This window comes from Sciurus vulgaris (genome assembly GCF_902686455.1).
Source record: "Sciurus vulgaris genome assembly, chromosome: 17".
Classification (NCBI taxonomy): Eukaryota; Metazoa; Chordata; class Mammalia; order Rodentia; family Sciuridae; genus Sciurus; species Sciurus vulgaris.
Window position 1 is genome coordinate 46,072,059 of NC_136478.1, and position 16,508 is coordinate 46,088,566.

The window sequence follows — 16,508 nt, forward strand, 5'->3', positions numbered from 1 at the left end:
CTATTTTGTGAACTGGACCCCCAGGAAAAGGGCGTGCAAGCACTGAGGATGCCGGCAGCCACAGCGGCGCCTTCGAGGGCCAATAAGTGTCAAATGGGATGTGCTGGGCCCCAGGCTTATCAAGGCTGTTCAGAGATATCTACCTGAGGAATGTGCAGCTGTCGGGAGACCCCATCTATCAAGGACAGAGGAACCTAGCCCTGATCCCTCTCCCTCATAATTCACTCCTTCCCTCCTCCCTGCTCCCTCCAGGATGGTTCAGTTTTGCCAGGACCCAATAAGATTCAAATAAAGTGGAGGGACCAAACCAAAAGAGGACAAATATTTAGCTGTGTGAATTTTAACCAATAATGTACAGGTCCTTGTGTATGAATGCTGGAAAAAGCTCTTAAATAGAGCGCTTTCTCGCCACTCAGGGCCGCTCCCTCCCCCCAGTCATTGTATGGGTCTGAGGGGCTGATTGTGGTCCAGGCTCGAGCTTGCTTTAATAAAACCTCATTGTGTGATTTGCATTACCGTGTGTTCACTTTGATTCTCCGGGGATCAGTCGGAATGGGACCCTAACAAGTTCTGTGTTCTTCATGAAGATATTATCACCTTTCTACAGGCATTAAAATTTCAGGTCTGCTGACAAAGAACTTAAAGACACCCTGTTCTTAAAATTTGCAATTGTTTGGACTGTCTCAGCTGCATGGAGTCCTCTCATGACTGGGTCATCTAGGTAAGTGCCTCTGTGTCCTCAGATGAAGAATTAGAGTACAGGTGAGCTCACAAAAGATTGTGGAAGTTGGGAATTTGAACCTACTTGTGAGGTTTCCAGTAGCTCCAGAGGAGATTTCAGCTCCAACAGTCCTACTCAGCCCAGAGAACTGTGTTCTCTGTGACACAATGAAAATATTTTCTTCTAAGAATGATTTCCTTAATTTACATTCTTCTTAATTTAATCGATTTTTTTTCATAGGGGATATCAATTAATTTTAGTTTTTCTGTTTTCTGACTTTCATTCAGAAAAATAACATATGGCATGTCATGTGGAGATTATAAACTTTACATACTGGTATACATATTATCAGGTAAGCCATAAGATTTAATTTAACATTTGTATTATATTTAATTCTTCTGTATTTTTCATAAATCAAACAGAACTATTTTTTATGTAAGTAACTTCTATAGTTTGAGTCATTGTAAGTTTTGAATTCTTTAAAAAAATTGACATTCTGTTTACAAAACCTCATTATATAGAGGGGAATCTCATATTGCTATAAACTACCCACTTGTACTTTTTCATGGATTCTTTGGCTCCAAATTAATTTGACCAATTAAAATTTCCCTTACCAGATACTAGATCAATTAGAAAATGTCAAATGAGTGATCCATGATGAGAAGGGTTGCAAGTACATTAAATATTTTAAATATCAAATTATCAAGCTGGTAATTTTCCATTCTTGGTTTCGAAACACCCAGAAATATAATTCTTGAAAGTCTGGTAGAGAAATATTTGTGTTCATTAATCTTCAATGTTTTAGTCACTAAAAAAATTATACCCTTTCCAATTTCTCTCACAATGGAAATGTCTAAATCTAAGTTTTTAGGGGAACATTTAGAGCACTTGAATACCATCTTGTCCTGGTCACTGTACCTAATTTTCAGATTTTTCCCCAAACCAACTTTTCATATCTTTACCATGAACAGATAAATGTGAACATCTCCTTTTCATGTAACAAAGACAGAAAGAAAAATTGAAACAGGAAAGCCAAACCTGTTGAGCAAGAAAGCAGGACTTTAAGCTTACATACTAAATCAATCAGTGAGAGAGACTCTCCTGCAGGTCTGCTTGAGATCCCCAGTAATGGCAACTTTGAGTCTGCAAAGAAGCATCTCTGTGGTTTCTTGTTTCTTTACTTTAAAAAGAACAATTCCTCAGACTGGGATTGTGGCTTACTGGTAGAACACTTGCCTGACACTTATGAGGCACTTGGTTCCATCCTCAGCACCACATAAACATAAATAAATAAAATAAAGTTATTGTGTCCATCTACAAACAAAAATATTTTTAAAAAGAACACTTTTGTTTCTAGTGGATTTTATCACAAAATGTTTAAAATAGCAGTAATAAAATATTTTAACTCTACAGTTGAACTCTGAGCTGTATTTTACAACTCTAAAAATTTCCAAAAGTAACCAATAATATTCACTGCTATTTCTCATATGTACTTAGTATGGTTTTGCATAAATTTTGTCCAGGGTTTTGCTAATCATGTTCCTGTACTTTGTGTATTTCATGGCAGATGTTCCCATGGTACTCACATCTGTTATGTCATGGTTTTGCCTTTCTGGAGATGCCAGCCATTGCTTCCTACTGCTCTTATAAATTTTCAGCACAAGAAGTGCTACAAGGAAGAGGGCATTGCCTTTATAAACCTGTGTCCCAAACACATTTGCTTGAAGCAGAACCAGTGGGACCTCCCAGATCCCCTTTGTGCATTTTTACTTTAGTGAATATAAGGGAGAATGAGAGAATTAGCAACATTTGTGAAGATGAGCTGTGTGATAATGACAATCCAAAGTATGTGAGGCTGCATATCTATAGCTCAGTGGTGAGTACATAATAGGATTTACCTGTCATCTCATCCCTAAGAAAGAGGAAGGTTGATGCTCACACTGCAAGTGAGAGAACAGATGTGTGCTCCTTTCACTCCTTCAACCTGCAATCTGCCCACCCAGAAGGTCCTAAGAATCCAGTTTGCAGTGTGGTCAGCAGAGGAGTGTTCTCCTTCTGTAATTATCTCCACATCTGTCCTGACCTCCAGCTCATGTCCATTAGCACTAGTTTGGGAACATGTATAACGATGCATGTGTCATCCAGCTGCTCATGATTTTATAATGGCTGAATGGCACAATATTTAACACGACTGCTTACTTGATCCAAATAATAAGGGAGGTTTTAACTCTGAGAATTCCCCAGTCCTCACTATTACCTCTAAAAAACCAAAAGTTTTTAAAAATTTACTTATTATTTTTTTTTTAATGTGTGATCTGTTTTTCTTATCTACTTACTTGGTCCATCCTTCCTCTTACCAGATTTGGGTTTTTCAAATGTGAACTATTTCAGAAATTTGTGCTAAATTCACTGTTATTTATATGTTCTTACACACAGAATATGTAGTCTGAGGGCTGCTTGATTTCTCCAGTGAGTTAAGTGAAATATTAGTGCTTGGTTCAAAAGGGTGTGCAGAAACCAAATGTGTGTCACAAAGCACAATTTTTTTCTTGTTTGTGAGAGAAGGAAATTTTAAACTTCACTTTTTTTTGGTACTGGGTATTGTGATTGTCAGAAGTCACAGTTAAGATATTATGTGAGTGTCAATACCACAGTTCTCACACATTATGTGAATATCAGAGGCCATAATTAGTATGGGAACATCAAAGGTCACAGTGAGGTTATTATGTGAGTGTCAAAGGTCTTAGGGAAGATATTCAGTGCATGGCAGTTGTCACACTCAGGATATTATGTGAATTTCAGTGGTAACAATGATGATTGTATGTGATTGTCAAAGACAACAGTGAGGTTATTGTATGAATTTCAGTGGCCACAATGAGGATATTGTATTAATGTTAGATGCCACAGTGGGGGTATTATGGGCGTTTCAGCAGACATAGGATATTATGTGACAATCAAAGTTTATGGTGAGGGTATATCGTGATAATAAGAGGCCAAAATGAGGGTATTATACAAGTGTCAAAAATCTCAGGATATTTGTATGGCAGAGGTCACAGTGATCATATTATCTGAGAGTCAGAGGTCAAAGTAAGTGTATTACATAGTTTCAGCAATCACAATGAGGGTATAATGAAAGGGTCAGAGGCCAGAATGACAATATTATATGAGTTTTAGAAGCCAAGTTAGGATATTATATCAGTTTCAAAGATCATTTGAGGTTTTTATGTGAGTGTCAGAGGCTACAGTAAGGGTATTATTTGGTGCAACCACTCTAGAAAACAGTATGGAGATTCCACAGAAAATGTGGAATGGAACCACCATTTTTCCAAGTTAACCCTTTCTTTGGCATATACAGAGAAGCTTTAAAATCAGAATACTATAATGATGAAGCCACTTCAATATTTATAGCAGCTCAATTCACAATAGAGCAGCTATGGAACCTACTGAGGTGCTCTTTAACAAAATGAATGGATAATGAAACTGTGGTACATATACACAATGGAATACTACTCAGACATAAAAAAAGAAATTATGGCATTTGCAAGTAAATGAATGGAACTAGAGTCTATCATGCTAACTGAAATAAGCCAATCCCCCAAAAGTATAGGACAAATGGTTTCTTTTACATGAGGATGCAGACTCACAGTAGGTGGGGGGATGTTCACTGGATTAGACAGAGTTTAGTGGAGGGAAAGGAGAATAGATGGAAATGGGAAACACAATGACATGGACATAAATTTCCTATGTTCACATATGTATACATGATAAGTGTAATGCCACATCACATAAACCCACAAACATGGGTAATTATTCTCCATGTTTTATGATATGACAAAATGCATTCTACTGTTATGTACAACTCAAAAACACAAAAGATTGAAAGAATAAAGAAACCACATTGGGGTTATTTTATAACTGTCAGAGACAACATAAGGATATATGTGATTTTCAGAGGTCACAGTGAGGATAGTAAATGACTGCTATAGGACACAGTGATGATATTACGAGAAAATCAGTCCCCAGTGAGGATACTATGTGAGTATCATTGATACTGTGAACTGGGTATTACATGAATGTCAGAGGCCAAAATGACAGTGTTATGTAAGTGTCAGAGGTCACATTGTATATAATTTGTAAGTGTAAGGATTCATTGTGAGAATATTAGTTGAGTGTCATAAGCCACAGTGAGGATATTATGTGAGTTCAGAGGTCAAAATGAGAATCTCATGTGTCAGAGGCCAAATTAGAGCACTTTGTTAGTAACATGACCACTCTGAGTATATAATGTGAGTGTCAGAAGCCATAGTGATTGTATTTTGTCAATGTGTATTTTGTCAATGTCACGGGCCAGAGGGAGGATATTATGTGAATTTTACCAGTTTCATTAAGGTTATTATTAGAATGTCAGAAACCAATATGAGGGTATGAATGTGAGTGTCTGAGGTTGCAGCAAATTTATTATATGAATATCTTAGATTAAATGAGGAAAGAATGTCAGAGGCTGCAGTGTTGACATTACATGTCAGTGGTCACAAAGTGTATATTATGTGAGTGTCAGAGGACACAATGAAGTTATTACATCAGTGTGAAAATTCACAGTGAAATTATTATTTGAATTTCAGAGGACACAGTGGCATATTATGTGATGGCAGTGGTCACACTGAGGGTATTATGTGAGTTTTGCAGGCCAAGTCAGTATATTATGTAAGAGTAAGAGGTCACACTGAGGGTATAATGTAATTGACAAGTCATCTTCAGAATATTTTTTCAGTGTCAGAGACCAAAGTAGGGTATTATGTGAGTGTCAGAGGGCAGGTGAGGATATTAAGTGAATGTTAGATGCCACAGTGAAGATATTATATGAGTGACAGAAGCCTCATTCATAAAACTTTGTCAATGGGAGGGGTCATACTGTAGGTATTATTTGAGTATCAGAGTCCACGGCGAGGTTGTTATGTGAGTGTCAGTGGCCAGGTGAGGATTATATATAAATGTAAACATTCACAGTGAGGATTTTGAATGGCAGATGTCAGAGTAAGGTTATTAGTGAATGCCAGAGGCCATGGTAAGGATGCTGAGTGTCCAAGGTCATGGTGATTGTATTATGTGAGAGTTACAGGATATTATGTGAGTATCAGAGATCACAGTGAGGTTTTTATGTGAATCTCAGAGGCCACATGGGGGATATTATGTGAATACCAGGTTCCAGATGAGGATATTATTTGACTGCCAGAGTCCCAGGGAAGATATTATGTGAAGGTCAGAGGTTACAGTGAGAGTATTTTGTAAAGGTTAGTGAACAAGATGGAGATATCCTGAGTGTCTGAGGTCACAGTGAGGATATCATGTTAGTGTCATAAGTCAACTAAACATATGTGAGTATCAGAGTACAAAGTTGCTTCCTAGGTGACAGTCAAGGGCCAAAGTTAGGATATATTTTCAATATTCAGATGTTCAGTGAGTCTATTATGTCAATGCCAGGAGCCAAATTGAGGTTAATTTGTGAGTGTTGGTGGTGACAGGAAGATAGTATGTAATTCCAGAGGTCACAGTGAGGATATTGAGCAAATGTCAGAGGCCACAGTGAATGTATTATATGAATGTCAGGGGTAACTCTAAGGGTAGTATGTGAGGGTTCAAGGCTACATTGAGGCTCTTCAGTGTCAAAAGTCACAGTGTGAATATTATATGAGTGTAAGTGTTCACACTGAGAGTATTATGAGAGTGTCACAAGCCACAGTGAGATATTATGTCAATATCAGAAGCCAGAGTCTGGATATTATGTGGAAAAGTGAGCCAATTCTTCATTGTGCCCAGAGGTTTGTGGTCAATCACCAAGCCACAATTGGCCTTGGGTCTTCATCAGCATTGAAAAACACATCATTAACTGCTTGAAATCTGTGTTGGGGAGGACAAGACATATGTGGTTATTCTGTGATGCATAAGTTTCCTTAACATGTGCCAATGCACAAGTGGTAATGCCATACCTGCTCTCTGGATGAAATGAACACATGGAGATATGCTTTCCCTGCTAAGCCTCTTTATTTGATATGTGTATTTGATGGTGGATCTGGATTATCAGCTTGATTGAAAGATGCCTAGGAAATGCCTAGACTTGAGAAAATTCTGCATTCAACTGTGAGGGTCTTTCTAGAGAATATTGGCATAGGGGCCAGCAGACTCTGGGGGAAAACCTTGAATATGGGCAGCACTGTTCAACAGGTTAAAAGACTAGGAAAAAATGGAAGAAGGAAGAAGCTGCAGGAGATGCAAGGTGCATTTCTCTCGAGTGGGTGTCTCTCTTGCTGCAGCAAGAAGATCCTCCCCTGACGATGGCAACCATTTTATTATTCTTACTTGTTCTTTTTAAATACACATGACAGTAGAGTGCATTAGGACATATTATATATGTGCTCACTATAACTTATTCTAATTAGGATCCCATTCTTGTGGTTGAACATGATATGGATTTACACTGCTAGTGTATTTATATATGAACAGAGGAGTGTTCAATTCATTTCACTCTTTCCTATTCCCATCCCCTCCCTTTCATTTATTCATCTTTGTCTAATCCAATTAAATTCTATTCTTCCCCTCCCCACAGTCCCTTATTGTATTTCAACATCCACATACCAGACAGAACACTTGACCTTTGGTTTTTTGAGGCTGGCTTATTTTATTTAGCATAATGGTCACCAGTTTCACTCATTTACCAGCAAAAGTCATAAAGTCATTTTTATGGCTGAGTAACATTCTATTGTGTATATGTGCCACATTTTATTTAACCATTTATCTGTTGAAGGACACAAAGTAGATTTTATAGCTTAGATAAAGTGAACTGAACTGCTGTAAACACTGATGTGAATGCATCACTATAGTATGCTGATTTTAAGTCCTTTGAGTATATGCTGAAATGTGGGATAACTGGGCCAAATAATGGTTTTACTTCAAATTTTATGAGGAGTTTCTTTACTGCTTTCCAGAGTGGTCACTCTAATTTGAAGTCCCACAAGCAATATATGTACATCCTTTCCCCCCCACATCCTGATCAATGTTAATTATTACTTGCATTCTTGATAATTGGATAATGGCACCTTGATCTTGGAATTCATATTCCCCAGAATACTGAAAAAAAATGAATCTCTATTCTTTGTAAGTTACCTAATATTTTGATCTACTGATGTAGCAGCATACATAGAATGAGACAGACCCTGAACACCCAAAGCAAACTCAAGATAGAGCAAAGATGAAAGCACCATACTCCCTGATTTCAAAATATATCACAAAGCTACAGGAATTAAAATACCATGGTTCTGAAATAGGAGGAAATGTCCAGAACAATGCACATCAATAAGAACCTGGATACGATCAGACATAAGCTGTCATCTCCTCTGATAAGGGAGTCATTAATATACAATGGAGAAAGGAAAATCTTTTTAACAAATGGTGCTGAGGACAGTTCATATTCATGTGTGGAAGAAATATATCAGAAACTTATCTCATACCATCCTAAAACATCAATTGAAAGGGGTCTAAAAATGTAAACATGAGAAGTGAATGAATAAAATATCTAGAAGAAATTACTGGGGCCCCATTTACCAATCTCTGCATCCTCCTCCAGTGAAGAATGTGATCTCTACTTTATTCACTACATAGTGTTACATGTATAAAAATATCCTGTTTTATCTCATAAGGAGGTGAAGATATTATGTTTAAATCTAAAATTAAAAAAAGACAAGAATAAGCTTGTGAGGAAGTTATAAAAATAAAACCTTTAAAAGAAGGCAAGAAAACCTTTAAAACATTGCTTTAGGAAATGGTTTCTTATCTGTGACACCAAAATGACAGTGGGCAAAAGATAAACAGACCATTGAATTTTATTAAACAAAACCTGCACAGCAAAATTAAGCATTAACATAGAAAAGATTCAATGGACAGAATGGGAGAAATAAATTGAACATTACCTGAGAAGAGCATAGTGTCCAAAATATATGAGTAATCCCCAGAACTCTAAAATAATAAATAATCTAATTAAAAACCAGTGAAGTATCTGGGGTCAGTAGCATTGGTGTGAAATTTCAGGGCCTTGGGAGGTAGAAGGATTCCAGGTTCAAGGTCACCCTCAGCAACTTAATGAGACTGTAAGGAACCTGGTGACACCCTGTCTTAAAATAAAATGGTTAGACTCAAGGGATATGGCTCAGTGGTTAAGTGCCATGGGTTCAATCCCTAGTATAAAACCACCACCACCACCAACAACAACAAAAAATAGTATCAAAGAGACCTTTCTACAATGCAGACATACAAATGGTCCACAGGCAGTGACAGATACTCATTATCAAGATATCATCAAGGAAATAAATATCAAAACAATAATCAATAAATATATCATTATGATTCATTAATTTCACATTGCATTTGAAAATTAAAGACCTCCTATTCATGATTTTGAGAGCTGTAATTTATCATGGAGAAACAGTTAAAAAAAACCAGCATGATTATGAATTGTAATCTGTGGTTAGAATGGCAATTATCAGCAAAAGAGAAAAAAAGAACTGCTACAAAAATATGGAGAAAATGTCATGATCATATATTATTGGTGGGAATGAAAAATAGTACCACAATTATGGAAACAAGCATGGAATTTGCTTCAAAAATTAAAAGCAGAATGTTCATATATTACCACTACCCTTCTTCAGGTTATATATCCAAATGAATGAAATAAGGATCTCTAGGAGTTGTCATCACTTGCATGCTCACAACAGCATTCTGCACAGAAAAGCCAAGGTACAGAAACACTTCATGTCCATCACAGATGGATAAGTAAAGTAGTATGTTATTTGACCCTTAATAATAATTGAATCCTGGCATTTGTAACAAAATTAAGAAGTCTGTATAATAGCACGTACATGAGGTATTAAAAAGTTTAATTCATGGGAAACATTCCAGTGACTTGGGAGGATAAAGCAGAAGTATCACAAGTCTGAGGCCATGCTCAAAAACTTAGCACTCACTAAGCAATTCAGTGAGACCCTGTTTCTAAAGAAAATACAAAAATAGACTGAGGATGTCACTCAATGGTTAAACTTGTTGGTTTTAATCACTGGTTAAAAAAATCACAGAAACAGATTAGCATTTTGGTTGTGAAGGAATGGGGTTAGGGAAAAGTGGGGTTCTGCTCTTCAACGGATATTCAAATTCACTTGTATAAGATGAGTAACTTCCAAATATTTGCTGTGTAAAGATGTACTTAGTTTATAATACTGTAATGTGCACTTATAAATGTTTTCACATTATAGATATCCTACTTAGTGTTCTTATTACTTAGTGTTCTTACTACTGTGGAAGAAAGGGAGGAGGGAGGAAGGGAAGAAAATAGGGAGGATGGAGAGAGAGGAGGATGAGGAGGAAATGGTAAAGGAGTACAAGACCCACGGAATTTCTCCTATGCAGTCATGATCCCTGCTCAAAGTAGCTCTTTCCTTGCTTGAATACTCTACTGTTATTACCATAAAATTTATTAATTGTACCTTAGGACATATGTTTCATAATTGAACTCCAAAAAGACAATGAACCACAATTATAAACACAACACATACCTGTAACCAGCATGTGTCCTGCATGTGGCCACCTCACACACATTGAGGAGTTTACTTCTCATCAGCACAGATGACCAATTGGTCAAGGAAATATGGGAGATGAGAGAGAGTCAGGTACAAGGTGACTGTGTTCTATCTACAAATAAGTACACAGAGGGAGGGTGCTAAAGGCCAGGAAGGCCACACTTTGTGTTCCAACCAGAGCTAGATTTAAATGTAGAAAAAGGCAGTTTATTCTATATAAAGACCAATGGCCCCTGTCTTCTCCTCCATCAATCATGGGAATTCACTGTTTTAGCCCACCTCTCCATCTGATTATGTGAAGGAAAAGGGAAAACAGGGCAATCTACAGTCAATCTCCTTTCAGTTATAACTCATTAGCACACCAATGGGAGAAACCATTAACAGTTATGGAGGTGTAGTGAAAACTATTATCTTGGTTGTGAGTAACATTTTCACTTCTCTGGTATGAAGTAACTCAACATGGGTGTGCAAGTTACAAAATATGACTTGTTTGTAAGTTTGCATTGAGAATTAGTTTGCATCATTACAGATGAATATTAAAATATTTCTAATAAATTTAATAATTTAAAATACTGGTTTTTCTGTACTTTCTGTACTGAGAGTAAATGACAAAAATTTGTATCATAACATGTGAAGATATCACAGAAGATAGAAACAGATTTCTATTGCATGATGCTCATGGCACAGCCTACCTGCTTTTTGAACAAGAACTCTCTTTTCTTTTGACATCATATCTGACAAATTACACAGTCGGTTCTAATAAATACCATAAAAAATTATCTATTTCCCTGAAGAAGTGACTGATTCAAAGATCTTGTAATATAATTACAAAATGAGCCTGAATACAAGAGAAGGAAGGGAAGGAACAGGAGGAGTGGGGGAGAAGAAATTAAGAAGGATGAAGGGGATGTAAGAGGAGGAGAGTATCCTAAATTGTCCTAAATGTGGATGTGTGACAAATAAACTAAGAGCTAGTGTAAAATATCTTTGAAGAACCAAAGCTGGAAGAATATAAGCAGTAAAATAAATAGCCTTAAGAGCAAAATAGAATGAAAATCAACAACTGAATGTTTACTAATATGAAATTTTAAAAATAGTTACATAAATAATAAGTGAATGGAACAAACAAGTGTCACAGAGGATTTAAAAACTATGCAGGTAGATAGAATTCCCTTCTGCAGGTAGAGCTTACTACACTTCTAGTTTTCAGGGTAGGCAGTCTGTGATTTGCTTACTTGGAAGAGTGGAGTAAAAGGGGAAAGAAGGTACTTACCAAGATGAACCAGCAAACATCACTTTGACCATGGATGGACAGTAACACCTCAAGGATATCAGTGACCATCAGGTAAACCTCTTATGCTGTGACAAGAAGGCACTTCATCTCTGTCCAATTTCTCCCACAATTATTAAACCACCACAATCTGAAAACACATACACACCACCAAACACCATGGAAGGTACATTCTACAAAACATGTGTCCAGTATTTGCCAATATTGTGAAGATCATGATAAATAAGAAAACACTGAGATGCAGTTCTCTTCACAGGTGACTGACAATGACCTTTTTGTCAAGCAGGAAATAATGCTTAAAGATATAAACTTTCTCCTCCAGTGTTGAAGGCCTACACCTCAGTGATGGAAGAAAATGATTAGTTCTATCTTTTTAATTAATGAATAAATTATACAAGTTAATGGAATTGAGTATAATATTTCCCATTGCAAGGTATGCAGTGATTATATCTAACTACCTGGCTTCCACTTTCACCCCCTGCCCTGACCCTGTACCCTTCCTAGTCCCCAGGAATCATTGTTGTACTTCAGTCCTGCTTTCCCATTTGGCCTGCAGCAACACTCAAAATGATTTACAAAGTTTATGTGCTTCTCTTGACTTCCTCGTTTTCTTTCCCCGCTGCAAAAGCTCCCACCACAACTTCAGCTCACCCGTTGAGCTCCTGGTTCCCAGACTGAGCTCCCCTGAGGAGCCCTGAACTAACTTCTCCTCCCAATTTCTTCCTTTAGGCCCTTTCCTGCCCACTGCTGCTAGAAATTTGGCTTCAGGGTGCCAAATAGCTCTATCCTGCCAGCTCCAACAATTTTCTGGACTCCCTTGGGTCTCACAGGAATCCACAGGACTTGCTGTCCATCACCTTAACTCCAGTTAACTTCCTCTCTTAGGCTCTGCTCAACATTTGGGTTCTACTTTGCTCTGCTCTGGGGCAACACACTCACTGCACCCACTTGCTCCACTGCATTGTGGTCACTTGGCTCATCCTCTTCTGGCCTATTTAACATACAGAGATCACATGTTTTCACTCTAGCTGTGAAAACCTTTTGTGGTCTGGCTTGACCCAATTCCACCTACATTCAATAATATCCCAAATGGCTCTTCTCTTTTTGATCACCTTGGCTCATAAGTCACTCATTTGTACAGCTGCCACCCCTCCCACACCCGAGTGCTCTAACTCTCCTTGAGAACTTCATCTGAAAAGCATGAAAGGATTCTTGCAGAGTTTCCCAGTGATCTTGGACACTGCTTAGGTTGAGGGAGAGCTGAACTTGGGGTCTGTTCATGCTGGGAACTCACATCACCTGCCTGAGTCAGTCTCACCATTTATACAGTGCAGCTGGTGATAACAGTTTGTTACCATAAAGGAGAGAATGTTTTTAGCACCATCTGTGGTGTCAGTATATGGAAGCAGAGGAGATAGGTGAGCGAATAGCAATATCCATGCTTGTTTACAGAGGGGCCTAATCAGGATTAAAATGTGTGGTTACACAGGTCTTGCCCTTTGCTTTTATCTAGCTCTGTGCATTCAGCACCTTCTCAGTCTTCCAGCAGAGGATGGGCATAGCTCCTTGTCAAAAAAGATTCAAATGTGCACTCCTCACCAACCAGCATAAAGCTTCTCAGAATGAAGCAGGATAATTTTCTAACCATGGCTTCCTTAAGGTTTGGTTTCAGAAGAAGAGGTTCTATAATAACTTCTGTGTAACTACTGTCCATGCTAACAGCCTGATTCCATGCTGGGGAGACAGAACAGAAGCTGGGGATTTGAGTTACAAGTTCCAAAACAAATATGGGTGCTTTTCGTAAAAGCAATATTTTAGAAGATTCTGGGGTGGTCAGAGGAAACTGAATGTAAGTTCCAAACAAACAAACAAACAAATAAACAAAAAACCAAAACCAAAAACAAACAAACAAAAAAAAGGAGTTGGGCTGTGTCACTTGATCTCAGAACCCCAAACCCCCTGCACCATTCTCCATGGACACTGCTGCTACGTGACACCACTCTAAGTCTTTCTTCTGTCCCTTTATCACTGCCCAGGTTCCAAATTTCCAGAGGAAGATCTGATGGACTGGGTGTAGGTATAGGGAAATTCTTCACAATCAGCTAGGTCTTGAAGGATGAGTAGATGTTTGCTAAAGGGCAAAGGGAAGAATATTCTAGGTTAGAACAACATGTAAGTCCCTACAAAGGAATTAGGGGCCTCTCAGAATCACACAGCCACACTCTGCCAGGTGCTTTCCTTGTCATGTCATTCAACGCCCCAAACCCTTGAAAAATAGTGCTAACATTTTGAAAAGCTGGTTGCATTTTATTATAAAAATGCTAAAGGTTCTTAAAAAGAATTCAAAATATACAGCAGAATACTGGAAAGCTTGTCAGGGGATGGGAATCACAAGAAAATCGCCCCAGATGCCAGAATTAGCATTAGGTGACATAATTACAAATCCTTTCTAGTCATGTAGATTGGAGGGCTGAAAAGAGGGAGGAGAGGTAGAAAAAAGGAAAATGTGTATGGTAATTTTCCAAACAGAGAAAATTTTTCAAATTTTCACAAACTTAGGTGAAAGGGAAGCAGTTGTTAACTTGATATATTTCTTTTGTGACCAAAACTCCTGTGTGACATAAGATCACCTCGATGATGTGATCAAAATTTTTGGTCCCAAAATATATTTTAAAGAAAACATTTAATAAAAGGTTGACCTCAAATTTACTATGATTTTGCCTTATCCTCCTGAGCCTTTGGGATTACAGGCATATCACAGTGCACCTGGTTATTTCATTTTTCTTTTTTAAGTGCTTGGGATGGGATCTAGAGTCACACACCTGTTAAGTGCTTGTTCTACACTGAACTGCATATTCAAACTTAAGCCTGCCATTTTGAAGTGTTAGCAACACATTTTTATTAATGGAAGGGCCCCACTGAACAATATAGTGTTATCTGTAGCTAGGCTGGAACAACCAGCTGTTCTGGGGTGGTTTTGAAGCAGAGCCAGTGCATGTTCTCAGGGGGGCATGGCAAGATGAGCAGTAAGTGAGGATAGATCCAGGATGCTGATCTGAATTAATTATCTTGGGTAGTTTAGCAAGGCCAGGCAGTAATGGCCAGGTGGAGACATTGTTCTGTCATGTATGTAAAGGACTGCAGTTGGGATCTTAAGCACTGAGACACATCCCAGCCCCTGTTATTATTTATTTTGACAAAGTGTTCAGCTAAGTTTTTCATGACCTTGCTAAGACTCTGAGGCTGACTGAATTCTCTGTTCTCCTTCTCAGCCTCCCAAGCCATTGGAATTACAGGCATACACCAAAATGATCAGACTAAAACAATTTTTTAAACAACTTATTTATTCCATGGTAACATAGATGTATTTAAAATTAAATTATAAAAATATACATATACTATTTTGACTAATATAAAGTAAATTTATATGAATGTGCAAATGCCATTCATACATACAAATATATCACAAAATAGGAGAACTGTGTCCTAGTTTTAGTGATCAAATATAACCCATAAAAGGTCAGACACATATGGATATTTGATTTTTAATATTCCATTTCTTTTCTGTGGACTTATCTTGGGAAACAACCTTAAAACACAAAATGAGTGAATGGAGGAAATTAGATCAATTGACCTGATTGTTACTTGGGGATAAGATTGCCTTTTGCTAGTGGTGGTAGGGAGTTCACATTTTCCATAAGTACTGCATGTTGGCACACATGAATTAAACTTGGATATGATGATCACACAGAAGCTCAGAACAGAAAATCTTCCTAGATGATAAGAAAGGAAGTGAAAGAAACAGTGGGTAAGAAATGCCCAATACTGTTAAGAGTGGAAAGAAACTCTTAGGTTTTATAGCACAATAGCATGATTACAGTCTATAATAAATATTTATACAATTCAAAATAATCAAAGAAGAGTTTTCAGGTTTCAAACATAAAAAAGATAATATTTGAGAAAATAAAATTTACCCTTATTTGATCACTTCGCACTGTATACACCTGTAGAATTAAATGCTGGGTCATATATCGAAGCACAAACACTAGATTACAATTAAAATAAATAAAAGTCAACACTTCAATATATTAATGAAGTAGATATTATTTTTAAATGGTATTCCATATTCATGAATATTTAAAGTTCTGGCATCATGAAATGATTTAGCTACATACACATGATTTTATATGACACATACATTTATTATGTGGCTAGGAATTATTAAAATACTATTTCAGACAATTTAAAGCACAAATATGCTTTGTATTTAAATATTTCATCAGTAGATCAAAATCAAATTTTCTCTATCAAATTTATGCTTGTGTTTGTGAACTGAAGAAATATATTCACTTACTTCATGAAGATGAAAACTGGGATTATTTTGGAGGCCCTTTATCAGGCTTGGGTCAAATTCTTCTTTTTTAAAGGAAAACCTTAAATGGAATGACTCTCAGTCTATCTTTAGCTCTGACATCAATTACCACCCTGATTCCAGATGACTGAGGAGAAAACAATTAGAATATGTCCATACTAATATTTGATAACTGAACTTGGTTTACTTAGGATATTTATTCTGGTCATGATAGTAACAGGTGTGTAAGATTGATACTTACCCTGGGGATTCAAAGACAGTGCTAAAGTACAAACAAAAGATTTTTCTACAGATATTGATAAAATGCTCTAACAGTAAGGAAATTTGTTGAGGCAGCAAAACAGGTAATCACTATTTTTTAAAATTTATTTTTATCATAAGCAAATGGGATACATGTTGTTTCTCTGATTGTACATGGAGTAAAGGCATACCATTTGTGTAATCATACAGACTTAACAGACATATATAGAATGTACCATCCAACAAAGTGGTAATCAATAT